Source organism: Calypte anna, chromosome 1 (assembly GCF_003957555.1).
Source record: "Calypte anna isolate BGI_N300 chromosome 1, bCalAnn1_v1.p, whole genome shotgun sequence".
Classification (NCBI taxonomy): Eukaryota; Metazoa; Chordata; class Aves; order Apodiformes; family Trochilidae; genus Calypte; species Calypte anna.
In genome coordinates, this window is record NC_044244.1 from 25,838,426 (window position 1) to 25,866,094 (window position 27,669).

At 36.8% G+C, this 27,669-nt stretch overlaps 1 protein-coding gene across 1 annotated transcript in view; it reads right to left on the bottom strand.

Annotated features, from left to right (window-relative positions):
• FOXP2 (forkhead box P2) overlaps window positions 1-27,669 on the bottom strand; it is a 399,917-nt gene that overhangs the window by 317,736 nt on the left and 54,512 nt on the right. Inside the window, exon 2 of the mRNA XM_030450312.1 lies at window positions 20,936-21,081. The gene's annotated coding sequence lies outside the window, so the exon portion shown is untranslated. The remainder of the gene's footprint in view (window positions 1-20,935; window positions 21,082-27,669) is intronic.

Below are 27,669 nucleotides of genomic sequence, written 5' to 3' on the forward strand. Positions count from 1 at the left end.
AAAGAAACAGAGGCAGTAGAATTTGACATAAAATCTTTTAACTGACATTAAGGTGTACCACATTTGTACATGGTTTATTTCCAAATAACTTTTCATACAGGTAAAATTTAAAAAGAGAGAGCCAAGAATATACAATCAAATGGTCTGGGCACTACTCTGATGCTGTTTTTCCTTGAAAATTCAAATGATCCCTGCAGGCAACTGACAACTGCTAGATCTGTGGAATGTGCTCTTTGAACTGTACAAAAGCCTTCAGCCTTTCGTGCATTGCTGCAAACAAAAACTGCCAACTGTAATTATTTCTCAAATTTAATGTTATGGAAGTGTTGCATCATTTTTTTCACAGCTCTGAGAACAGCTGTAGAAAAATAAAATTTAGAGGAGGATTTCCCCACAGAAGTTATATACTGCATTTATCACCTTTTATAAACAACTGACACAAATGAACATCAGTAAAATCTCAGTGTTACTCTTGCTTTGGTGCTCTTACAATTATATTTCTATGAAAAGAATCAAAGGAGCAAGTGGAAAGATTCCTCCCAAGAACAGTTTTTCATCCTTTAGCCTTTCAAAAGAAAAAAAATAAAAACCACAACTTATACCAGAAACATGAAACACCACTGAGAGAACAAGAGAAGCTCAAAAATTTTTAGTTCACTTCCTACTTTTTTTTCTTAACCTACACTGCTGTATCTAGCATTCCTACAAACGTCCACAGACTAAAAGGTAACTTTGTAGGTATATTACAAAATACATGCACAGCAATCCAGATGAACTTGTATGCATCTGCAGTTCTAATGAGAAGTGCTTTACTTTCAAACACAGATGTATTCAACTTGCTGAACTGAAGGCAACTTTTCTTTAACTTTACTCATTGAATACAGACATACTCTGTAATATAAATTCTATTAATATGACTTGAGCTATATCTAAGCTAAAGCTGAAACTGATGTAAACCAAACTGCTTTTAAATACAAGTTTCCAAATCTGAAATAAATGTTACCCAACCATCAAGATGCCTAAATTCAAAACAATCATTTTTGTTTGGACTGTAAAATTGCCTTGCTTTAGAGAGAGAGAACTATTTAGTTCCAGAGTAAACTTCATTACAACTCAAACATGAGGTGGAGCACTATCTACATGCCAACTAATTCCCAAAGCAGACCTAAGCTTCTAAGTCTTGTCCAGGATCCCTCGCCCACACCCACACACTGGAGTTAGCCACAATATCTTATTTCAAAACAGGAGGAAAAGGGACCTCCAAACAGCTCTATTCAGGAGGATGAATCTTCGTATTCTGGACTCTCTCCTGAACCTGAGCAGATTCAGTCATAGCCCAAGAAAGTCTCTTATGAGACTGTGAAATAATACAGATCCATTTGCCTTCCAATTGCAATCCTTAACTGATACTAAATGAAGATAAGCCACTGCGTGGCTAAAAAACCAACCAACCAAACAAACAAAACAACAATCAAACAACAACAACAAACAAAAACCTAACAACAACACAAAATAAAACCAACAAATGAGATAGTGAAATAATGAAATACAGGATCCAGAAAGGAGATCAAACGAAAAGGAGTCTCACTTGTTAGATTGATCTTATGGAAAGGATGAACCAGATGAAGGTATTTAATATGCTTACAGTTCCTTCAACTTCAGTGAGGGACGAGAATTAAAATAAAACCCTGTGTCTAGCACCTCCAGTCAGTTGCTACATCTCTAGGGAATCCTCAGTCAGTAGAAGCTATTACATTTTTGTCACATACATAAGAAGGATAAATACCTGAATCACTTTTCTTGTGTCACATCTTTCCTGTCTCCCCAGTTAAGTTGCACAGGCAAAAAGACACTCTGAGTTGTGTCCTCTGGCACAAAGAACAACAGAATATGGACCAGAGTAAGGCAAAGCACCTCCAAACTGCTGTGAGGCTATGTGAAGCAAAGGCAATGAAACCTGGTGCCCCAAAGACATGTTCCTACAGGAGAGCTGGGGAACAAAACCATTTAATTCATGCATTAAGAAAAAAGAAAAAAGGATATGTGCACTGGCACCAAGGAAGATCAAATTCTTATGCTGTTCAAATGTATTCTGTTCTACTTCTCAAAGTTAAGCAGCACAGGGCACCACGTTTTCCCGCTACTTTGATTTTCTTTTTAATAGCATCATATTGTCATATTTTAGGCAACATCTGCATTGAGAATGACAACAGAACGTGCATAAAGGCAAGATGCCATCAAGGCACAGGTCACTGAGAGGCCCCTCTCTCCCCAAGCTGCAGATGACAACACATTCACGCTTTCACTGCAACAAGACACAGCTCCTCAACAGCAGCTCACAGCATGGGGAGATGAATGAATGGGCTGCTAGCCACTCTTTCACCAAGGAGGCTGGACAGGTGCAATGCATCATTTGCTGTCACTGAGTTTCTACAGATGGCATAAAAGGGACACTTCTGCTTTGCTACAGTAAACACCGCACTGAACACTTTGCCACCCCCTGGATGCTATTTGCTTGTTTTCGTCTTGCTGTTTGCTTGCTATTTATTTCATTGAATAGCATGTCTGCTATTTAAAAAAAATAATGTATATATATTTTTTTTTTTTTTTTCTTTGTGGTAAGGGAAGCTTGCTCAAGCTTCAGTGTTAACACAGCTTATACAAACATTAAAGCAGACCACAGTACTGCCAGTGATGAACATAATGACATTAAGAAGGATGTGGTCTCCAAGTTCATGCTAAGTCAAGCCAACGCAAGCAAAAATTGTCATGGAGAAACTGCAATGAATTTTGAATGAAAGAGTGCAATGGCACTATGTCTTCTTAGTGAGCTTTCCAGAAAGAGGGCAAAAAGCAAAATAGTAAGTATGCTCATGGGTTTTAGAAGTATTCTATGTAAAAAGCAACATAATGTAAGGCATACTCAATATAATAAGTGAGAAGACTGCACTTTGGGTGGCACAAGATCTAGGCAGTTGCTACTGCAAAACAGACACTTGTTTTTAAAAGTTACAAAATAAGCTGCAAAACAGCAAAGTCTGGCATCAAAGCAGACACACACTACAAAATTTTAAAATGTATAAATAAACTAGAGATTTTAAACCAATTTCTAATATTGGTTAAAAATCACCTAAAAATCATTAATTTGCCTTTGATATTGTGAAGTTCTTTTCAAGTAAACGAAGTGGAACACTTTTTAGTTTTATTATTCTTTTACCAATAAGGTGAGCAAGTGTCAGGACTTACAAGAGCAAAACCTGCAGAAAATTTTGTTGAAAACAATCTTAAAATAGGCTTGATATATCTAATTGTGATGAATTTAATAGTGATTTGCTTAATACTAGTGATGCCTCATTCTCAAGATGGAATATTTGTTTCTAGATTTCTTACAGGTATAATCATTGAGGCCACTCTAGACACCCAGATGCCACAAAGGTAGAAAGTGTTTACACCTTAAGTTGCTTTTGTATACTCTTTATGAACTAGATGGTTTTTAAGGTCCGTTTAAGGTTCTGTGATTACATAGGTAGCATAAGAAAGGCACATTGAAAGCAAACATGTTCCTTATGAAGCTTTGCCCAAATGAACTAGAAAAGTCATTGCTCTCTTGACATAAAAATTTCAGACCCATGGATCAACATGGAAACATCAGAACAATGCTGTCTATCTTCTGCACTTCCTAAAACACAACTGATTTTTTAAAAATCTGATTTAAAAGATCTGATAAAAAATCTGCTCTTGGGTGGAAGCTTTTAAAACTAGATTTTAGCCTAAGGCACATTTTAAAGCACAAGTGATAATCTTGAGAAGGGGAAAAGGGGTTTATGATGGTAACTTGATTAGAACACCGTGCTGCAAGTATCTGTAATCTCCTAAAAAGAATATTATCTTTCCTCAAGTACCAGGGTTCCTAAATAAAAATAACCCAATGGGTAGCCCATAGCTTTGGTACTGCTCTGGGTAAAGGCCAGTGGACATCGTTCTAATTGAAGTGAGGTATAATTTTAATACTGTAAAAGACAATAACCAGAAAGAGAGAACTCCTAACTTCTACTACAAGCTATGATAAAAGAATTCTCTAATGGTCTCTGAATTCCAGATATTAAGTCTTGTATCATCTCTCTGAACTTTTCTTAAAGAAAAAAGTCAACAAAGCCCTCTAGAAGGTAGCCAAAGGAGCCACCTCAGCCAGAGAGCAGTTAAATATAAATAAACTGAAGAATAAATGAATCACCAAGACTAAGGGGCCCTATACCTACAGTAAGAAAATGGAAAGCAGTCTCAAATTTAGAAGACTTTTAGAAATTAATGCCCAAATACGACGTACATTTAGTTCAAAAGGAAATCTCCCCTCCCCTACCCATTTTTTATCTTATCCTACAAGACACTCTCAATCCAAGTGTTTCTTTTCTGCAGACTATCAAAGTTGTCAAGAAAAGGGATACGCATTTTGCAGAAAAGCAGCTGAAGTGAGACGATTTGTGGGTTAAAAAGAATTTAAGGTCAGAAACAACCATTAGATCATCAATTCTGACTTCATATAATATCACAGAATATAAAATTTCAGGCAGTTATTATTGAGCCCAAACACTTATACTTGAATAAATAATAAATTTTTGTTTCAGCTAAAGCAATTGCCTCATGTCACGCTTTTTCTGTACTATAGAGCTCTTTAGAGCACCAGATATTTTCTCTCTGTGAAGGTATGCTGTAATTAAGTCACTTCTCAAACATCTTTTTGATAAGGTAAACAGATTGATCTCCTTAAATACTTCACTGCAAGGCAATTTTCAAGCTCTTAAATCACTTTCATCATTGTTTCTGGCACCATCTCTAATTTTCAAAAAGGTTTTTTTGTTTCAGAAGTGGCCACAAGAACCATAAGCTGAAATTTAGTCTGTTTACCAATGCAGCACAAAAAGATAAATTCACTTCTTTGTTGACATTTGGTTGCCTGTACACCCAGCACAATTCTTTCTGTGTTAAAAAGCATACTGGTTTCTCTCAGAACTAAAGAACACAAAAAAGAAATTTTTTTTCATGTCCAAGAAGAGTGCAAAGAAGTATAGGCAGAAACTGGCAATAGCAAGGAACCTTAGCTATCTGGACATCTTTTTGGAAAGAGACAGCAGGACATAGGATATCCGGAAACATGTTGGAAATGATTTTTCAGTACAGAAACTGAGGAAAACACTCAAAGCAAAACACGTTTTATATTCTACTTCAACCTTCAGCTCACTGTAGATGTGAAAATTGAGGGCAGCTTGGTTGAAAGAAACCATAATATGAGAGCATTCCCATTTCAATGGAAGGGAAAGAGAAGAGAGAACAGGTGAATAAATTCAATGGAGATTACAGAAGAGGACTTGGGTAAATTGAATTGCTGGCCAAGATCCTGTGAAAGGTAACTTGAAGGAAGGAGGAAAAAGTTCAGGAGAGCTGGCTGTTAAAACATTTAAGGCAAACTAAGTCAATATTGAAAAAGGCTAAATCACAAACTCTTCAAGGACCTGCAATTTAAGGAGAGAACTGAGCCACAAGCACAAGTATCCAACAGAGAAAAACATGGCAATAAAGGGATAAAGAAGGGGGGAAAAAGAAAGCAAAATGTAACTTACAAAAAAAAAAAAAAAAAATTAGTAGCAAGAAAACATTTTTAGGCTTCCTAAACAGGAAAATTTAAGAAAGAGCTGATCAGGTCACTTGCAGAAAATACAAAGATAAATATTTTGCTTAGTCTTTGATATAAAAGACAAGTACAATCTCATGGCTAAAACTAGTGATAAAAGAAATAAAAAATAGGAGTAGAATAGAGAAAAAGAGGTGAAGAGACACTTCTGTAAGTTAGATGCAGTGAGATAAGCTGAGTCTAATCAAACTCATTCCTAATAGATGTTGGGTAGAACATGATATTGGCTTGTGCCTTGAAGCCAGTCAAAGAATGAGTTTTAACAAGTGCCTGCAGTGCCTGAATGCCCTGAAACTTTGCCTGTCATTTTTCACTACTTAAAACCCAATCAGTGAAATCAAAAGAAGTAAAAATAATCTTTATTTTTAAAATTTATTTTTAATGCAAATAAACTCAGTTACTAAGTTTTCTACCCCTTATTCTCACAAACAGATGCACTGCCTCAAAAGGTGGGACAGTTAACTGTAGTGGAAGAGACTCCAACAGAATTAATTGAAATTCTCTCACAACCACTAGTGATTTTTCAGAAGTTTTAGAAAATAGATGAAGTTCAATGAGAATAGAACAACGAGAAAGGAAAAATCCAGTGCCTTTTTAAAAACTTGAACAAAGAGGTTAGGAATGACAGGCATGTCCAATTAGTTTCTGTTCTTGGAATATTCAAACTAGACCGATATGATTTTTTTTTTTTTTAATTTTATTTTACAACAAGAAAATATATACCTGCCAATATAGTTTTGCAATGAGTAAAATCTGATAACACAGTTAACTTTCTCCTTCAGTAGAAACATGTGAAAGGCAAAATTAAACTATATAAAGGCAAATACAAAATGTGTTAAAAATTAGATGCAGAGTATTAAAAAAAGGATATGATGAAAGGGGCTCAACAAGGGTCTATTCCGGTCTAATGATTTCTTTCATAACTTGGACAACAAAATGGTCATCCTACAGACACTGTATTTTTAAAGTTCTCAGATGATGCTAAGTTTGAGAAAGACAGGAAAACATTGCTCCCTTCTCCATGAGTTTTAACAAAAATAATAAAAATTTACAATTAATTAAGGACGCACACAAATAAAAATATACTTCTATCAACTTTAAGAGTTAGTAAGAACCAAGAGTCAGTTTTCTAGAAGCTAAACACAAATTTACACCAAACCCAGTTTATAATATATAGTCATTTGATTGTATGGCATCAATACATAGCCACAACAGCTCAATCAGTGCAGTGCACACAGACCTATGTTTTGAAGTGTTTTCTTCCTCACTGTCTTTCTCCACCAGATTTTTCTCAACTCTATATTGAGCAATACAAGACAGAGGAGCACGAACTTAGCCTGGAATATGTCAGATACACAGTTCTGACCATCCCACCCCTAGAATTCATGGTACTACTGACTGTTGGGGATTCTAGGTCATAACTGCTGAAAAAGAATGAGCAAGCACTACCACCAGTAAAATAATGGCACAACAGAGCATGTTTCAGCTTGCTGGGATATCATTAGTGAACTTTCTGGGGTCACATGGCCATGTGGAAGACACCTTGTGCATCCCACCTTACCTAGGTGAATACAGGTTGATCGCCTGCCCAGTCATGAAGGCTTCAGGTTATCCTCACCCTCAGCTCCTGCTCCTGTAGGTGCCACTGCTCTGCCTCAACTGGCAAGCTCACTTTCCATCTAGGCAGCACGGTCATTGAGGAGCTGCTGCCAAGGGACATGTCAGCTCATGCACCTCGTGTTGCACAGACAGCATTTTGGCAGGTATGTCACCACAGAGGAGTTGGGCCTCTGTGCTGAAGTCCTCTCTGCCAGAGCTCATATCCATTCCATAGAACCACCCCAGAGAGAACCTAATGTGTTCCCCACTGGTGACTGTCCAGGAGTGCTGTACAAGGGCAGCCTCTAACAGGAGATACAACAATCACAACTGTGCTATATTACCAGAGCAGCATCAATGCTCTATTAGAGGCTCATGAGAAAACTGTGAGTTTAGAATGTTGGATTGATGTCTATTTATTTGAAGTAGCATAGAATATGTTGAATGAATGGTGAGAACTTGTCTTCTATGCACTGAGAAGTGTGTGTGGTTAACAGAAAAAACAACAAAACAAAATAAAAAACCTCAGAACAAACAGAAAATGCCTTTTTTAGGAATACACATACAATTACAGAAGTACAGATAAATAGATTATGGAGATAGACTTCAATGAGGAATTTAGACAACGCATCTCCAAAGACAAGAATAAAAATATAAATTTATCTAATTCAGAAAATATAAGCTATTGAGACCTAGATGTGTAAATTCACTATTCTTTATTATTTGAGGTTAAAATATTAGCAAAACTACAAAATGAAACTAAATGGCTCACTATTATCTTGCATATTAAATTAAAGATGTCTTGATCTTCTAAGATGAAATTGATACTAACCTGATCATCTATTTTATCTTCTTTATCATATCATATAGAACAGGTCGAAGAAGAAAACCATTTTCCAATGCATTGGCTGTCAATGTATAAAAAAAAATACTGCTTCTGGATTCATACCCAGCTTTTTTCCTAAACACTCCTCACTGTTCTGTCCATCTCTGATACATAAATACTGTGGTCAAGTAAATGCTGCTATTGAAACCTAGAATTTTGCATTTCTGAAATGCAGCCCAAATGTTGCATCTACAGGTTTTTGTGCATTTAATTTCCTAGGTGCCTTTTAGGGCAAAAAAAGGGAAAAGTCCTTAAGGCAATATAAGCACTTAATCCAACTCAAATACTAAAGAGGACATAACCTTTTAAATCATCTTAAATATTTACGATGCCATAAGCTCTTAAACTTCCTGGAATACTTAGCCTTCCTTAAAACCTCATAGTACTCAAAGTCCCTAGAGCAACATAAGCACCTAAACTGCTTCAAATCCTTCCAAAGGACACAACCTTTAAACCATGTTTAGTGTCTAATTTTTAGAAATATTTTTGTTTCTTCAGGCACAGTTCTGCCTGCTTTTGTCCACAGATCAGGTAGCTATATAAGTACTATTCATATGCTTCCCTTAACACAATACTTTCATCTGATGGAAGATATATGCGTAGAAGACCTAAAGCACCTTGTCACAACAGGAAAGTCAACACAAGTAATGGAAAGGATTCCCTTGATGCTAAACCTGGCAAGAACTCAGCTTCACAGAAAGAGAAGTCACAGAAACACAACAGTCATCAAAGTCTTCACATCACCTTGTTCCTACACCTTTAAGCAATATGTGATGATGACTCGAGACAAGTTTGCAGTGTCTCACCATCAGCTTATGGTCAGCAACCAAGAAATAACAAAATTCAACATCTGCAACAGAAGCAGCAATCGTGATCTCTGAGTGGGAACCTAATAATAAGTAGTAAAACTAGAGCCAATATACAAGCCATATTTAAGTGTTTAATTAACATGTACACAACCACAAGCTGCTTCAGGACTTTAATTTTTAGGGACAGTATTGTCTACCGGTAATTTTCAAGCCTGATTTAACTTTCTAGCAACTCTGTGTTGAAATTAAGTCATTCTGTTTCCTTCCTTCATAAGCCCTTTGGACAGGTATGGATTGAGCAGAAAAACCTTTGAGAGTAAGCCAATACTACGCATGCAAACTTGAGAGGCAAGGGTAGTTCTTCCAGAATTTCCTGGTTCAGACTTTCAGTTTCCTATGGACTAGGAAGGGAATTGTCCACATCCTACTCTAAAGGATACTTCAGTTTTTCTTCCAACAGTGAGTGGAGCATTAAGTGGAACATTTGTGCCAAGGATGCTCTTGAAAAATTAAGAAAAGTTACAAATTTTTTTGTGTGTGTGTGAGTGAGTTTCAAAATTCACATGACAGGTAGTAGTAGGTCAGACTAATTCTGCTCCTTTTTAGGATGCAAACGAAGATAAGCATCTTCAGAGCATATCTACAAACTCACATTTACCAGACTTTTACATGAGAAGCAAAGTCAAGGAATATATGCACATATGCAATTTTTTACAAATTATTTTTACATTAGTACATAAGCCATGCCAATTAAAAGTGCTGTAACCATCAATGAATGAAATACTTGAAATATATAACTCAAATATACAAATGAATTATGATGTGTTGATATTTCCACATGTTGAAAATCTGAATGTTTCGGAGTGCTACTAAAGCTATATGGCAATGGCTTAACAGTTCTGCAGAGTCTGTGTTTATGGTGAGTCTGGTGAGCAAAAACGATACTATGCAAAACATTATCAAGTCCATTTTAAGAGCTTTTCCATTTTCTTTGAACCTTTACACTCTGACCAATGAAATCAATTGATATTCAAATATTTGACTACATCACCCTATAGATGCTGATCTGAGAGTTAATGTATTGTTGATAATATGTTTCTTGTCATTCACCTAGTCTCTGTTTTCCCTAAATTGCTACAAACTCTTGATTTTCTCCTTTTCCTTGACCTCTTATATACATATATATATATATATATATATATTTACAAACTGCCTATTTGCTACAGCCTGTGACACTCAGTTTTACCTATGAGCACAAAACAGGTACAAACTTTTCAGTGCGTCAGTATTGCTATTTTTAAAACTACTCAAAAAAGTGTAAAATTTTAAATTATTGAAGTACAGTAGATGAAAATGCTTTTTTTAAGCTATTCCTACTAACTGTATTTGGGTTTTTACCTATGGCACTTCAGAATTATCATTTTACCATCTCACAGCATGCTACCTCAGTAACTGGCTACCTCAGTGTCAAGAGCATGGGACTGGGTAGGTCGCTAACTCAGTACTATACATAGTGTCTTGGAAACAAAATATTGGCTTATGGACCAAAGCAAAGACTTTGATAAAGTAGCTCATAAATCATGGCTGAGTGTCCAATGAAGAACTACAGATACCAGCATATAGCAATTTCATTTATAAACACTAATTACAATAGAAAAACATTAGAAATGTGCACAAGATTAGAAACCTGAGCACAAAGCAGGGAGACTCTAGAAAAGCATACTAAATGCTTCATCCTAAAAGCAATGAGGAGAGCAGTACATACAACAGCCTGTCCAATGAACTACTTCATCAATATTGCTGCTATCAGCAAACTGTGTGCCATACTGAACACTTATGTGTCTGTATAAATACATATACATACGTGACATTTTATTACACTACAGAGGATGATAAAAGATTATGACAAAGTTACTCAGTTTTTGGCTTTCAGTACTAGCTTCCATTTTTCCCTAACAACTGTTAAACAAGCAGTAACTTTGCTATTGCGTCATTTAACCATGGAAAAGGGAGCTGAAAAGGAAAGCCCTCCAACAGGTCATCTAGATCTTGTCTTTAAGGTATCTGTTTTAAGTTTCCCTTAGAAAAGTGAATAAAGTAGATGAGGTAAAAGATTACAAAACATTACTCTTTAAGTGACAGTTTTAATGGAAGACACTAGACAAAAGCAACTCCTGCTTCAGTACAGTTTTAAGCACACAAAATAAAAATAGCCCACTGGTCATATAAATACATGTGAACATCTGAAAACATTTTAATTCTGTAATAGACATCAACAGTTACAGACACTAATCTCCTATAAGAGCAAAAAGTGTAAATACTACATTATTTGCAGATAAAAAAAGCTGTGATTTTTTTCTTTTTAACACACTTTTACATCAAGGATCCCTATGGTCAAATCTGACTAAGAAAATTTCTGCATTAGGAAATAAAGGAGCCCAGCAAGTACAGCCTTGTGCTGCAGAACAGCTGGAGACAAGCACTTCACATCCATGTGACACATACTTCAGGACACTTTCTTTCAAACTACTGCACACTTTTGGTCAATTTTGAAGTACTTGCCATTGTTTAGCTTCATCAACAGGAAGATTTCAATAGGAATTAGTTTATCCTGATATTTCGGAAGTGCAATCTTGATTTGAGCTAAAATACTAATGGGGATGCTACTGAAGCCTAGCAATACTAAGATGATAGCCATTTTCTGTTCTATTTATAGATCACATTGTTTTTGGTTTTCATGACAGTTTGTAAATATTTGAGGTTTGGTTTTGGTTTGGGTTTTTTTTTTTCTTCTGGGGCAAATTTGAATTTTTTCTTTTCAGACAACTGTGTATGTCCAGCCATATGCAGGGACTCAGCTTCAGAAGCCCACTATGGTATAGGAACAAATCATTTGCAGACAATGAAAAGCTTTGGAACTCAGCTATAGGATCTCAAACCAATTTTTTTTGCAAAGACACAGGAGGTCTGAACTCCAAAATACCCAAAGGCTTCTATTTCATCACAAGTTTTAACAGTAAGTATAGATGTTACATCACAGTTTTTAGATGTTAAAATGTTACAGTTTAAGATGTTATAGACCTTACATGCAGTAAGGTATACATGTCAGGGGATATAGAATTATAAAATTCAACATGCATGCACTAAATTAATGCAAAATCAATTAAAATTTATCTAGAACAATGCAATCAGAGTCTCTGATTTTTGCAGTTGAAAAAAAAAAAAAAAGTACATCTTTCACTAACCTGTGGCTGGGGACTGCCCATGTGAGATTGCACAGTTTTAGGTAGTTCATCTGGAGCCCATCTCCCCTATGTTCAACATTGTCATCAGAAACAAGAACTGAGAGATAATGACCTCTTGGGGGAAGGTTGATGACCTCAATTCAGCTCTCAGTAACTGTCTCAGAAATCATTTATCATATCTTGCAAAAATACAGGCATAAGATGCACCTTGAGAATCAAAATACCATTTAACTGCTCGACTGAAGAGCTCTTTCTCCCTAAAAGACCTGATGACAGACCATTTTTCCCCTGAGCAAAGATACCAGCTAAAACTGTGTTTCGTTCTGTCAGAGTAAAATTAGGGGAAGGAGGTGGAGAGAAAGGGGATCACATTTTAGTTTTATTCCACTGATGCTGCTGCCTGTCACTAAAAGATGAAGGGCTGAAATCCCATCAGTCTGGATTTGCAGATCTGAGGATGAAGAATTAGTATTTTTCTGTTTTTGCAGAAAACTCCTTGATGTATGGTTCCATTATTGAATGTTAACAGCTGCAGTTTAAATTACAAATGAGGTTCTATTAGCATAACTCGTAGTTGGTTTCTATTTTAAAAAATAATTTTAGCTAAACTTGTGTCAGCTGAGAGCCTACATGTTTTCATTTGTCGCTACAGATAAAGGAAAGAAGAATTTTATATTCTACTGTTGCAAATTATGAGATCTAGAACAGCAGAAACAGTAAACAACATTTTTAAGATACTACTGATACCTCCTCTGACAAGGGACAAGAGGCCAGTAAGTGGTCTTTAGCAATGATGTAGAAAAACAAGCCTTAAACAGGCAGCAGTGCTGGTGGGGCAAAACCCATAGCATCTTTTACAAGTTGGCTCTACAACTTAATTTTTAAAATAAGATTATTTTAAAAGCTCTAAATTGCATTGTGGAATAAGTATTTAATTAGCTTTGGTTTCCATCATGAATGTTTTCATCAAAACACACTACACAACAGATGGCTTCTGCTCTTATAATTTGCAGCTACCGTGTTTGTGCAACTACTGTCTTGCCCTTGAAAAGCTGTTTGTGTTTAATGTATCTTTTACTGATGGTTGTCTGACATATACATATATCAGCATATCAGAACTCATTAAATTGCTACTCTAAATGGTCAAGTTCCAACTGCACCACATTTGCACAGTGTTATTTTCCATAATACCACGCAGCACTTCAAAATGCACAACAGGCAGTGGTGACAGGTCCTCTTCTCAAGTAAGCCAAGGTCCCTCTGGATGGCATTCCTTCCCTCTAGCATTTTGACTTCACCACACAGTTTGATGTCATCAGCAAACTTGCTGAGCATGCATTCAGTTCCACTGTCCATGTCACCAACAAAGATGTTAAACAGCACTGGTCCAAGTACTGACCCTTGAAGAACACTACTTGTCACACCATCTGGACACTGAGTGACTGATCACAACTCCTTGGTGCAACCAGCCAGCTCCTTATTCAAAGAGTGGTCCCTCCATCAAATCCATATCATTCCAGTTTAGAGATAAGAATGTCCTGTGAGACAGTATCGAATGCTTTGCACAGGCTCAAGGAGATGACGTCTGTTCCTCTGCCTTCGTCCATCAAGGCTGTGACCCCTTCATAAAAAGCCACCAAATTAGTCAGGCAGGACTTGCCCTTAGTGAAGCCATGTTGGCTGTCACCAATCACCCCCTTTTTAGCTGCTTGCCTTAGCAGAGCCCTCAGAAGGATCTGCTTCATGATCTTGAGAGGCACAGAGGTGATCCTGACTGGCCTATAGTTCCCTGGGTCTTCTTTTTTTCCCATTTTTGAAAATGAGGGTTATGTTTCCCCTTTTCCTGTCAGGAGGAACTTCACACGACTGCCATGACTTTTTGAGTATGATGGACAGTGGCTTTGCAATTTCATCCACCAGTTCTATCAGGAGTCATGGGTGAGTCTCATTAGGTCCCATAGATTTGTTCACCTTCAAGTTCTTTAGATGGTCTGGAACCTGCTCTTCATATACAAAGGGAGGATCTTCCTTTTCCCGTCCCTGCCTTTGGCTTCTGGAACATGGAGGGTGTGACCAGAGTCCTTGATGGTGAAGACAGAGGCAAAGGAGTCCCTGAGTGCCTTGGCCTTCTCTACATCTTGGGTGACCAGTTCTCCCATCTCCTTCTGGAGGAGGCCAACATTTTCTCTAGTCTTCCTCTTATCATTGACATACCTATAGAAATTTTTTCCTGCTGTCCTTAACCCTTGAGAGATCCAATTCTCTCTGTGCTTTTGCTTTCCTAATCTGATCTTTTGCTTCTCTGACTACTTCTCTGAACTTTTCCCAGGTTATCTGTCCTTGCTTCCAGCCTCTATAAACTTTGGTTTTGCCTCTAAATGTGTCCAGGAGTTCCTTGCATATCCACATTGGCTTCCTGGCATTCCTGCCTGCCTTCCTCTTCACTGGGACACATTGCTCTTGGGCATGCAGGAGGTGATGCTTGAAAATGGACCAGCTTTCCTGGACTCCTTTAAAAGTCCCCTCAAAGAGACTCAGCAACCCAAGCCAACTACCTCTACAAGCAGCCAAATAATTCTGGATCATTTTCGGGTTGGGACACTTATGCTGGAGTTACTATCTGTCTATTTCAAATCAATTCATTTCTCTACACCTTGACATCTCCATGTTGAAAATATTAATCATGATACATAAGACTGAAGCTTCCTGAAATACCTGTGTGCAGCACAGGCCTGGTAACCAACACACTGCAACAATGAAATGTTATTTCTGCATTCAGCCCATCTAATGATTAAAGTATTCTTAGCATTAACCCACAGGGGGTTAAGGGTGATACTTAATTCATTAATGTGTTCTATAAAGTTCTTTGAAATTCTCAGATGAAATGTAGTGTATTATTATTACATACGTCATGACTTATGCCCCAAAGGATCTTGCCATGCTTTGTTAACTGTACACAAGAATCCTTTCATTACCATGCAAATGCTTCTACCTCTGAAGCATAACACTGAAGCTGTTTACCAACAGACAGTAATCCTACAAAAACATTTACCAATATTATATGAAAAATGTTGTGTTTAGTTACAAATGTGTGTTTCATACTGATTCCAATTCCTGAATGGCTCAATGCCAGGGAACTGTAACTGCATGCAGAACACCAGAGTCTTTAAAATGGTCATTTCAGCAAAAGATGTTTGTTTAGCCGGCATCTGAATTTAGTCTATCACCAGACTTTCACTCCTTTGTACCACAGAAAAGAGACCATAAATTAAACTGATATGATTCCAGCCTTCACAAAGCAGAAAATTAAGAAACTTGACAGTCAGAATGGGTGTAAGGTCCAATTAATCAATGCTGTTAACCAAATTATTCAGGAATCTAACCATCCAAAATCCATTGAAGACAAGAGAGCTTATATGGGCTGAGGCAATGAATACATGCTGGTAAAGTTTTCCTTCCTCTCTTACCTGCTTTCTGAATAGAGACAAGACACATTTTTAGAAAAAAACTATCAATACATATTTTTCTTGCTAAAAATGCTTGCAATAATCAAAACATATTTCCTTTTTTTTCTATTTGAAACTTCAGGTTCTCTTTAAATTTTAAATCAGAACAGCAACATGATGGGAATTTTATTCCCTACCTACATGGAATGGGATGGGAATGACCACATGTAGAATTTTCTATTATAAAAAAGCCCTTGCTGATGTAGACTACTGTTCTGGGAATAACATTTGCTCTTTTAATTTTGTTGCTGTCATTAATGAGTTTCTTTAACAGATATTCTCAAGTTTCTATACCCAGATTTATTCACTGAAAGCAGATATTCACAGCATGTTGGATCTGCTCAGTTTGAATCCTCTAACAGGTCCGGGATAAATTATCAATCATTAAATCAAATCTATAGTTGTAGACAAATATGCACCATTTTTCAATACTTGAACATCCTCTGTTCAGTGGAACTTTTGCTGAACTGTCCTTTCTATTTTATCAGAGCTCAGGTCTTCTTGGTTGATTTTTGTGACAATGTATGAAATGCCACTTAAAACCAAACATTCAAAAAGTAGCAGAAGGATAGGGATATTACAAATTCAACCCAAGTAAAGCCACATAAATGTGAAAAACAACATCAAGTCTATAAAACTTGTGTCAGCTACATAAATAGACAGCTTGTCAGCATCAGTGGAGTTCTGCCTTTTTATCCATGAGAATCTTGGCCAGTAGATACTGCTATGACAGTATTTCTAAGAGGATATTTTGTTCATGTTTACAGCCCATGGCTCACTCATACAGATATGATCACTGATGAATGTTATTTTGTGCAAATAAAATATACAGAGAGAGTGCTAAAGAGAAATTACTGTATTAACATTAATTAATGTATTAACATGACACTGCCTCACTTGTAAGCACTTTCTTTAGGCCAATTTGCAAGTTATTGCTTAAAAACTATATCCCTACCTCAAGTTGAAGCCACATTACAGGAGTCCTGACTCCTCCTATCCTCTGTAGTTTTATAATACTATATACATGGACTCCACTACTCTGCAATACTTAACTAAATGCACCATGTTTCAAATAAAAATGAAAAGATGGACACAAAATGAAAAAACCCCACAACATCCCAGGTGCAAGAAGTAATATTCAAAACAAAATTAAAAGGAAAAGAAAAATTTTATATATCTCAATGATGTTAATCAATCAGACGTAAGGGGAAGTACAAAAATTCTGCCTATAACAGGCAATCGTGTGCATTTATCCTATAACAGGACAAACATAATACTGAGACCATCTTTGAAGGTTATTATATTGCTGTTTATACTTTCATAAAAAGACATCTAATAGTGAGTTACACTAAACCATATTTTGTTACATGCCTATCTAATAATTGAAAATAAAATAGGAATGTTGTACACTCCTTCTAATGCCTTTTAGACCTGTTCAACTACTCCACAGCAAGAAAGTGCTCCCCACACACAGCCATTAGCCATGAACATTGGAACTGTGGAAGCTGGTGTGCCACCATCCTATGTTAGGCAATGTAGTTGCTATTACTCAAATAAAGAGCAGTTTAAATTACTGAAGAAATCTGCAGTAGTTCGATACAAATGAGAAACAGCATTTCATCACAATCTCATTTTTAGAACATATTATTAGCATTAGTTCACAGTAGAGCAACTTTGCTCAAATTAGAAAGTTACCTAATCACTTGCCTTTAAAAGTCAGCTACAAGCAAGTTTTCATCTGTTACATTAGGACCCGATTTTTTTGTAGTCTTTTATTACAAGCAACAATTAAACAATGCTAGAATCTCATAATTCACCACATTTACTATCTTACTAGAAATTAACTAATGATATGAAGCCAGCAAGTTGAATTTCTCAGCCTAGAGATCAAATATAAGAATAAAAAAATCAAAACCTATTGATATTTCATAGTTAATATTAAAATAGCACCTGAAGAGCACTTTTTAATGGTGACACACAACATCTGAGCAATATGGAAAATTAAAAAGCTCATGTGCATTATCATAACTACAAAGAAAAATTTTCTAAAAGAAATTTGTTTATTCATGTGAAAGCAGGATGCTTTTGTCAATGTCAGCAGTAACATTCCTGCCTCTTCGGTTTCACATTATGTCACATGAGATGGAATTTATCTTTCTTAATATTTATTAGAAAACTTAGATGTCTAAATTGGTGCCGGTCACCTTAGGCTTTATTTATTGCCAGTGACAAGAAACAGGCAGCTCCGAAGGATGAATCATCTCAAGACAGACATAAAAAGAGGCTATGGGAATCCTCTCCTAGAAGCCTCCGTCTCTCTTCCCTAACTAAAGAAGCCTACAGTGACCAGCTCAAATTTACAACACCTACATTTTCAACTGGCTAACGTCAAGGGAAATTAATCCCACTCTTGACATCCTTCTCAAAGAGTACTTGTGAAAAGTAAGTGTAAGATGTAGAAAAACAGGAATCTGAACAACCATAAAAATCAAAATACACTGTTCCAGAAAAATTAAAAAAACAAGACCCTTTTGTGAAAATAACTGGGGATCTGTACATTTGAAATGTCATTCGGTATTTGATCTCCAAGCCAGGACAGACTCCGTCATTTCAGGGGCTTAAGAATATACAGAGGATATTTTCAGAATATGCTGACAAAGTAATATGCCTCTTCTGATTATGAGTAAGCAGCAATTTTCAAAAGCTTGTAATTCAGTGCAATAACGATAGACATTTAGAGGCATGGCAAAAGGCACATCTTATAACGCATTAAAGCTTCACACTCAAATTTCAAGTCCTTACTCAAAAGCAAAGCATTTTTCTTTTCCACTTTCAGAAATGATACACCCTTCTCATGGAAGGTTTTGCAAAGACATTCTTCAGCCTACAGCAAAACTGCGGACAGAAAATGTCTGCCAAACTAATTGAAATTGAAAATCAAGAAAAATAACATTTAAAGAGAGAGTTCCTTTTCTCTAAGTATTTCAAAACACAAGGATGCCCCTGAGTCACACACTCCTAGAAGATAACGGACTATATTTTGAAGTATCAGTGTACATTTGCCCAGTTTTCACGTGTTTCCACAGACATCTACCTGAATTAAAAGACTGTCCTAGAATGTCCATTTGTAAGTACCTGAAAACAGCTTATAATGAAATTGTTACACTGTTTTATAAGTTTCATTGACCTCTGACAAGACTTCAGGAAGACAGATATTTCTATTTTGAATAAATGGATCTCTCCTCCAAGATTTTGTCTATATCTTTGTCTTTTTCTTTTTTAAAAACACAACATCCTACTAAAGATATATATTCCTGTCCATGGATCAAGTGAAGAAGATATCATTTTAAATATTCAAAATCCTCATTATGTGAATGTCCTAATGGTGCTAATTTGTAGCTAAAAAGCATTTGCAGACTTCAATGTGATTTTTGTAGTTATATTCACAAGTCTTTAAATAAAATTTAACACATTTTAGAAACCTCGCAACTTCTGCCATCTCTCATCTTTAGCCAAAACTTCAGTAAAAGCCTAAACTGAATAGCTAAATACATCAAAATAGGAAAAATAATTTTAAAAAAGAACTTTTTAAATATCACAAAACGATACAGCAGAATCTTGTCTGATTTTGCTTACCTATAAAAAATTCCCAGAATCAAAGAGAAGTTGAGGTTGGTAGGGGCCTCAGAAGACCATCTAGTCTAAATCCCTGCTCAAGCAGGGTCAGGTGCATCAGGCTACTTGCCACTGTGTCCCACTCTGTCTGCAGTATCTCCATGGACAGAGACTCTACATCCTCTTTAGGCAGTCTGCTCCAGTGTTTGACCATCCTCTAGGTAAGGAAATTTTTATACTATGCTTCAACAGAATTTTCTGTATTCAATTTGTACCCGTTGCTTCTCCTCCTGTCACTGGGCGCCAATGAGAAAAGTCTGGCTCAGTCTTCTTTACACCCTCCCATCAGATATTTAATGTGAGAATGAAATGTTACTCATTATTTTACTGTTTAGGAAAGGCAAGGATCCTGTGCCTAAATTAGTCCAACCGCTAATCATAAGATACCACCCAACCCACACATCATCATGCATGGTGTTATAGAAAAACAGGGTAGCATATTTGAGATTCAGAAATTATGCATGTATATATGAATTGAATTACACAGTATCATGCCTACACTATAGATTACTATAAGACACCTGCTTACTTACTAGCTATTTGAGACCGTTTCCTGGTTTGGGGGATCTTAATTTTAAGTTACAAAGGATATAAAAGACTCTGCACTATCACAGCGTGAAATGCAGAACAAAACAGTATCTCCCCCTTAGATAATAAGTGAGGCTGCCTCACTCAAGTTATTCCACTCTTAAAAATGGCAGAGCACTAAAAATACCTACAAGGTCTGAGACTATAGCTCAACAAGCAATTTAAGCTTCAAAACAAGCACAGATGCCAAAAGAAGCTATCATGCATCACACCCCCACATTTTTCATTGCTAATGTCCACCCCCATCACCCTTTGTACCAGTCCCAGCCCTTGGACAGTCATATGGGAGAAGGTTTGGATAAACCCAGCTGAAAACAGAACCAAGCAAATACTCGGTTTCTTTCAGTTGGATTCCTTTTTCGAAGTTCTGAACCCATGCTGAGGGAGAATGACAAAATGGGAAATGGAAAACAATCTGGCACTGCTTCTTACACCAAGGTGCCAGGTTAAGGTGTTCATTGTACATGTAAGCTAAATCTAAGCCATCAAAGAGGAGACACAAGCTACTCAAGGAGTAATCCTGAATTCCCAAAGCATTGCTTTTAGTATGAGCTGGATCGTCCTCTGAAGACGCCTGACTCTCTCCTGAGGGTAAAACAGAATCTCGGATGACTAACTGAGATTTAGCTGCTTAGCTTCTACGTATCTAAAATAACTCAGATATAAATGAGTAGAAAATGGCAGAAAAACAGGTTTGTGAATCTTACAGCACTTAATTTCATTAATAAAAATCAGTTTTTTAAAAAAACAGAGTTGTAATATAGCCTACCATCACAAAAACTTAGCAGTACATATTCTCTGTATACTCCCCAAATTTCTTCCTAAACCATATTTTACATCTATAAGCTGCATGTTTCAGTGACGTGGTACAGTTTTCCTCCCACAGAGCATATAAATCCACAACAGAAACAACCACAGTTTGGTTATAAATTACTTACATTTCTTCAGAATCACTTAGTCACCTTGTTGTGCTGCAGCAGGGATGGTCTTTTCCTTTTCGCTCAAGCTGTTCCTCCTTCCAGAACTATCTGTCACCTCTATGGCAGCAAAGGACAAAAGGTCCTTAACTTTCACTTGAAATTATCTAAGGGTAAGAAGGGGATGGAATACAGTAAGCACAAGCATCCAGATCATGTTTTATCACAAGGTATTACAATCACCTCTTTAAAACAAACTTCAGTAAATTTACAGGGCCACATTTGTTACACACATGTACTGCATACATTGGAAGAAATCCCACACATTTTACATCTTTATTTGTATGAAACATCTGAAGTAGTCATTACTCCTGAAGTAGTCTCCTACACAACTCCTGAGATTCCTAATAACAAAATTATATTACTTTTTAAACTGTAAATGTAAAAATTGAGAAATACTTATTGCTGATTTTTGTTGCTGCATTAAGATATTTTGACTACTTCAGGCAGGATTCAAGCAAGCAATCACAATTCGTTGAATACAGGGTCACTGAGAACAGCCTTGGTTCCTCATTATTGACAAATATTTTAACGCGAATTTTCTGTTAAACAAAATAAACCAAAACAAAACTGTATCTTACAATCCAAAAGTGAGACCTGGAGTTTACAATGGGCAGCACCATTCCATCAGAGTCAAAACCGTAAATCACATGTTAAAAATTAATGGGAAAGGAATAAAGAACAAAGCATAACACATCACTTGCCACTGTATTAATCCCCATCTTGAAAAGCATGCTCCACTCTGGTGTCCAGCACAGAATGCAACACAACAGAACTATAAAACACATCCATGATCAAAGGGTTAGAACTGTTTCCATATGAGGAAAAATTCAGTACACAACTATCCAGGCTGGAAAACAGACAACTTATGGGAGCACATGATAGACTACAAAAGCTTGAAGATGGAGAAGTTGTACAGACATCATCTGTTCCCTAGCCCTTGAACTGAGGAACTGCCTAGTGAAACTCAAGTTGAAAATAAAAAGGAGTTTCTTCTCCTCAAAATGGGTAACAGAACTGTGGAGTTCTTCCCAAGGATGCTGTTGATGCAATGAGTTTTCATGAGTAGAAAAGGAGAGTGGAAGCAGCCTTGGAACAGAGGTATCACTGGAGACAGAGGATGGCCCAAGTGAACTATTTGTCTGAACCCGGCTGATGTTAATTCAAATAATTCTTATGTTCAATTTATGCTGATACATTCACCACACAAGAACCAGAATTACTGCATTAGATACACTAGGAGTTTAATCTTCCTTGCATTTGAAGTAGAGGCTACATCTTGAACTGTAAAGTGAACTTCCACAGTTCTCTGTACTTTACTACAAGCTTAGTAAATTTAACTGACTTCCAAAACAGTGTCACCAAAGAGAAGAAAGAAAGAAAAGAGAGAAAAAAAGAAAAGAAAAGAAAAGAAAAGAAAAGAAAAGAAAAGAAAAGAAAAAGAAAAGAAAAGAAAAGAAAAGAAAAGAAAAGAAAAGAAAAGAAAAGAAAAGAAAAGAAAAGAAAAGAAAAGAAAAGAAAAGAAAAGAAAAGAAAAGAAAAGAAAGAAAAGAAAAGAAAAGAAAAGAAAAGAAAAGAAAAGAAAAGAAAAAGAAAAGAAAAGAAAAGAAGTTAAGTCTTACTGTAAAGCAGCACTAGCATAGCTCTCCACAGTCCACAGTCCCAAAGCAGCCAGGGCCGAGGGCTACAAAGCAAGGTTCTGCTTCTAAAGTTGTTCTCTGGTCTCATGTGTTTGAGTCTGTAACTTCAGCCATGTGCTCCCACTCAGTTCAGCACTTATAGAAATGCAGGTCAGAATCTTTATGTCCCAAGTTTTGTCTCAAAGCAAACCTTAAAAATCATATACTCTGTATTCCAATATTTCCTCTTTTGCTTTAATCTCTAGGATACAGCAGTGTTTCTGATTTATTTTCGGTAAGTGCAGATCAATTAAAATTCCTTCAGGGAAGCCTTCTGAACCAGCAGAAAGTGAATGACTGTCACCAGGAACAAACACTTTCTGCTGTCATGGGCTGGCATGTCACTTTTGAGCAAAACCTATGTTAATTAATTCCATCCATACCTACCAGGTGTACCAAAGGAATATAGCCAGTTCTTTCTGCTGTCTTGCTAAGTACAGATCTTTGTGTCTGTTAACTGAGTATCCCTATACAAAGATTTATGCATCGGGGTTCACTATACTAAGAAGCAGCCCCCACTAGCACACACACACAAAAAAATGTAACAGGACAAAAATAACTTTGTTCAGGCATCAGTATTCAACTGAAGTCCCTGTCACAAACTGCACAAATTAATACCCTAATGTTTCACCCCAAAATCAGAAAGCTTCCACTACATCTACACACAGACCTATTTATTAACATTCTTTTTAGACAATACAGTGAGGAATTTGAATTACTGACACTTTTTTTGTTTAGCTTGATATATTGGATCAAAGTATGTTTACTGCTGTATCTATTCCTCCTCATCACTTCTACACTTTGCAAAAGAAGAGGATGCTATGGTGTCTGCTGTTCTGCTTACTTCTGCAGCTCAAGTGGCTATACTGAGGATGAAAGAAAATTCAGTGTACAACATGCTAATGATCAAAGACCCAGGAACTACAGCCCCGTAGTTTTATTTTAGGCCACCTTTCCCTTCTATCATTTGTCCAGCTTCTCTGTTTAGAATGTAAAAAACTTAAGGGTAAGAATATAACCCATCCAGCTCGAAAGCCATCCAAGTTCTGCTTGACATCCTGCACATCGCTCTGGTACTAACCATAATAAGAGCTTGCTGCCGCAAACGAATACCAAATGTCTTAAAATTGATATATGGGAGAAAACACACTTCTCACAAAATTGCAAAATTTAGAAAAGTGGACTCCAGATATACTACAGCAGATTAAAAATTCTACTGCAGTATAAACCCATAAAAATAATTTGACAGAATTAATCAAAACAGTTCAGAATTATCGTCGCCACTACTTCAATATTGGGGAAGAAAAATCATGAGAACAGGTATCAGAACACAGCAACCTGCTGGATGTCAAACAAAAGCTGTGATTCTCACTCTTTCCATAGATGGCTTCAAGTTACAAATAAAAAGTTTACAAAATTTTTCTGGGAATATGATCTTGGCTCTCACACAAATACACATAAAGCTGATATGCAATTACCTCAGCTGGGAATCAACATTTACCCAAAAGTGTGTAAACTAAGAATGCTTTCTTTTGTTATATAATCCCATCTGAAGGTTAAACGAGCATTCACGCTTGCTTTAAATATTTATTCCATGTATTCCCTATATAATTATACCCCTGGTGGAAATCCACTTATATCAAAGATATATGAAGAAACTTTAAAGTGAAGAATTTCTTAGCTTATGTTTTTGATTTTTGAAACAGCAGAAAGATACAAGTAACCTGTAGGATTAAAGGCACAAACATATTCCAGGGTACGCATATACTAATTTGGGATATCAAAGCTAAGTTTGTCTGGAAGCTCACATCATTTCCATAAATTATCCAAAAAGCCAAACAGGGCAGTACGTTCTTATTAGCATTACCGTTAAGAGACTGATTTTGGCACTTCACAAAGCCACAGCTGCATTACAAAGCCATCCCAAACAAGCATTGCTAACATACTTTTTTTTATCCCATGACTGCCACATATTTTTAGATTATGTTAGAGAAAAAAAATGCATTAGAGAGAAAGTATTTGATGACTATACAAGTAAGTTGCAAAACTGTTTTTGAATTATACTTTATTTACAAAAAAATCCAATGGACTGAACAGGCTTGTTATTTTACTTTCAATACTTGTAGTCTATTAGGTGAAACTAGGTAAAATACTAGTACAAGACTTGGGCTGAACTGTAGCATATAATCAAGCAAGGACTGGATCGAATAGTATTCACTCTAGGATGTAATTGTATAGTCAACCTAATGTAATATTACAATCAGGTGTCTTCAGTGTGGTGCTTATTTAAAAGCCTTTACCAAATCTTATCTCACAAAAACATAACTCAAAAAAACAATCACTGATTTGCTAGGTAAACCCAGCATCTCTTTTAAGAAAGACATTGACAGCAACAAAAGACACAGATATATTTGTGCAAAGGTCTGTTCCACCTTATCTTTGGTATCATGGTCCTAATCTGAAAAAAACATAATGAGTAAACAAGAGATCAATCATGACTTCAGTAATAAAATAAGTGAAGGTGTTACACTGGAACCCTTCTCCAAATGTCATGCTAATAAAACTGAACAAAGCTGCTTGGTTTGTCTGCCATTTAAGGAAGATTATTATGCTGTGATCAAAACACGGTACTTCAGAAAACATCAGAGTGGCACTTTTTTCACGTAAGAAAATCAGAAAGGCAGGACGAATGATCTATCTACAGGTAACATGGTTTCCCTACTACTAGAGTCCATGCATCAATGCCATTACTGAAATTTCCTGCAGGACCTGAAAACACACACTAAAACTTTAAATATTTTAAATGTAGTCCTTCCATCAGTTATACATTAAAATCAATCCTCTGGATTAGGACTGACATTCAGAGCTAGAGAAAAATTTATCATATTTCTCTTGCAGATTTATTCAAGTTTTATTTAAAAATATATTGACCAGAAGTACAGTCTTAAACAGAACTAGAAGAGGATGGACTGGCATGAAAACAAAGATAAGAAAAGACATATGTCTAAATAGTTGTTTGATAGCTGTCCACCATCCCAAAATAAGCAGAATATACGAGACAGATGAGAGAAGACACAGGCTAACTAGTTGCACCAAAAAATCTGCCAAAAATGCTGGATTTGGGACAGACAATCAGATGGAATAGTTTGTAGACGGTTGTTGAACTAATACCCAGGATTAAGGAGATTAAATAGATGGTGGTAATCTGGTATAGCAGTTCTTGTGGCGGCTATGACTAGCAGTCCCCAGTGGGATGAGTGGCATCTCCTTTCTCCAATATTTCTTCCAGCTCTATCTGCCCTTCTTTTTTCAACATCAGTACAGAGACACAGTGGGATCTGAAGAGGGGAATGCTGAACAGTTCGATGTGATTCCAGGCACGCATGACCACACACAATTCAGTCAGTCTGGGTGCTGTAATCAGCATTAGCACTGACCACATGATACGTAGAATTCAAGTTTTATTTTTTAAAACATCTTATCTCTAAACAGTTTTGATCCCAGTCACCTGAGAGATCATTCACTAACATACAGCACTGCTATAGGTAGGAGAGGTGCAAAAGGTTTCTGTAGAGAGATGCCAGAAAACTCCACAAAACTTCACTAGTTGGTTTTTTCTCTCCCCCTTCTCTTTTTCCTGTCTTTTTCACCTCCCAGTCTCAATTTCACTGAAAATGCTCTCGCCTCCCATAGCCCTTTGAGGAACACAACGCATGCATGGAGCCAGCAGGGACAGGAGAACCAGAGGCGAGCATTCAGTGACAGCTGAGATGCTTTCTTGTCACCTTGGGCAATGCCAGGACATAGGACATAGGATGGATCAAGGGTCAGTGATGCTGAAACCAAAGGTACAAGGGCATGAAGTTTTTAAAAAGACTAGAACTGATAAACTCTGGAAACCAGAGCAGGCGAGACAGCGGGAGCATATGTTTATTTGAGGGCATGATTTAAATTGCTGCACAAAAGAAGGAAAACCTATTCTAAAAATGTGACCACCACTGTGCCTGAGGGATTTGTGGTGATCCTGGGTGCTGAAAGAAGAATTACATTCTTGGGACCTCTTCTAATCCAAAATTTCCCTTCTGAACTTTGGCAAGACTTCAATGCAATTAAATTTTCAGATAGATTGTGGAATTTTCTAGTAGAGTCGGATTAATTTTTCTGGCATCATTATATTGGTTGGTATACATTTATTTCACAAAGCAGTGCAAGTCATCTTTTTGAATAATTGCTATTTATATTGTCTACTTTATTTTCCACTTGCAGAGCACAGAGGGCTCTGGGGCACAGAGCTAAGATTTCCAGAGAGGATGCATCTATACAATGTCTTAAGCCACTCTAAACTGGGACTGAACTTCTTTCACCTTCCTCTTCAGCTCTAGCTGCAGACTCCCACTCCTTCCCATGCAAACGTGGAAGTTTGTGAATTGCAAGGTGAGACAGATCATGGAGTTCAATTATCTGTAAAAAGTTCAGCAGAACACACAATCAACTTCTGACCAAACCAGGACAGAACTGGGACATCTCTCATGGCTTAACTCTGGGCCAGCAATTTAACAATTTGAATAGCTAAGAGAGGAATGGGAAGATTTTGCCCATATAAAGGTGGGACCACACAGTTTTGGTGTGGTTTGGCATGCCTTAATGAAGCAGCTTGGGACATAATATGATGAATGCTTCTTCCAGTGGCAGAAAAAGCTACAGTACCACCTCCTCCTTCCCAGCACTGCCCACTGAGCTATATCAAGGCAACTGGGCATGGAGCTACATGGACAGCCATGCTGAGAAACCAGCCTAAACTTAAAGTGACATGGCAAAATAAAAGCTGTTTTCAACCTTACAGAGTCCACCTTGCAGACCCACAAACAACAGTACAAGCATCTTGGGAAGTATCACAATGAGGATAAAGAATCAAACGATGCTTAAACTGACACCACTACTAATGAATCATTTACCATCCCATAATCTAATCAGCCTATGGACTCCAAAAGCCAAAAGCTACCAGATCCATCTGCA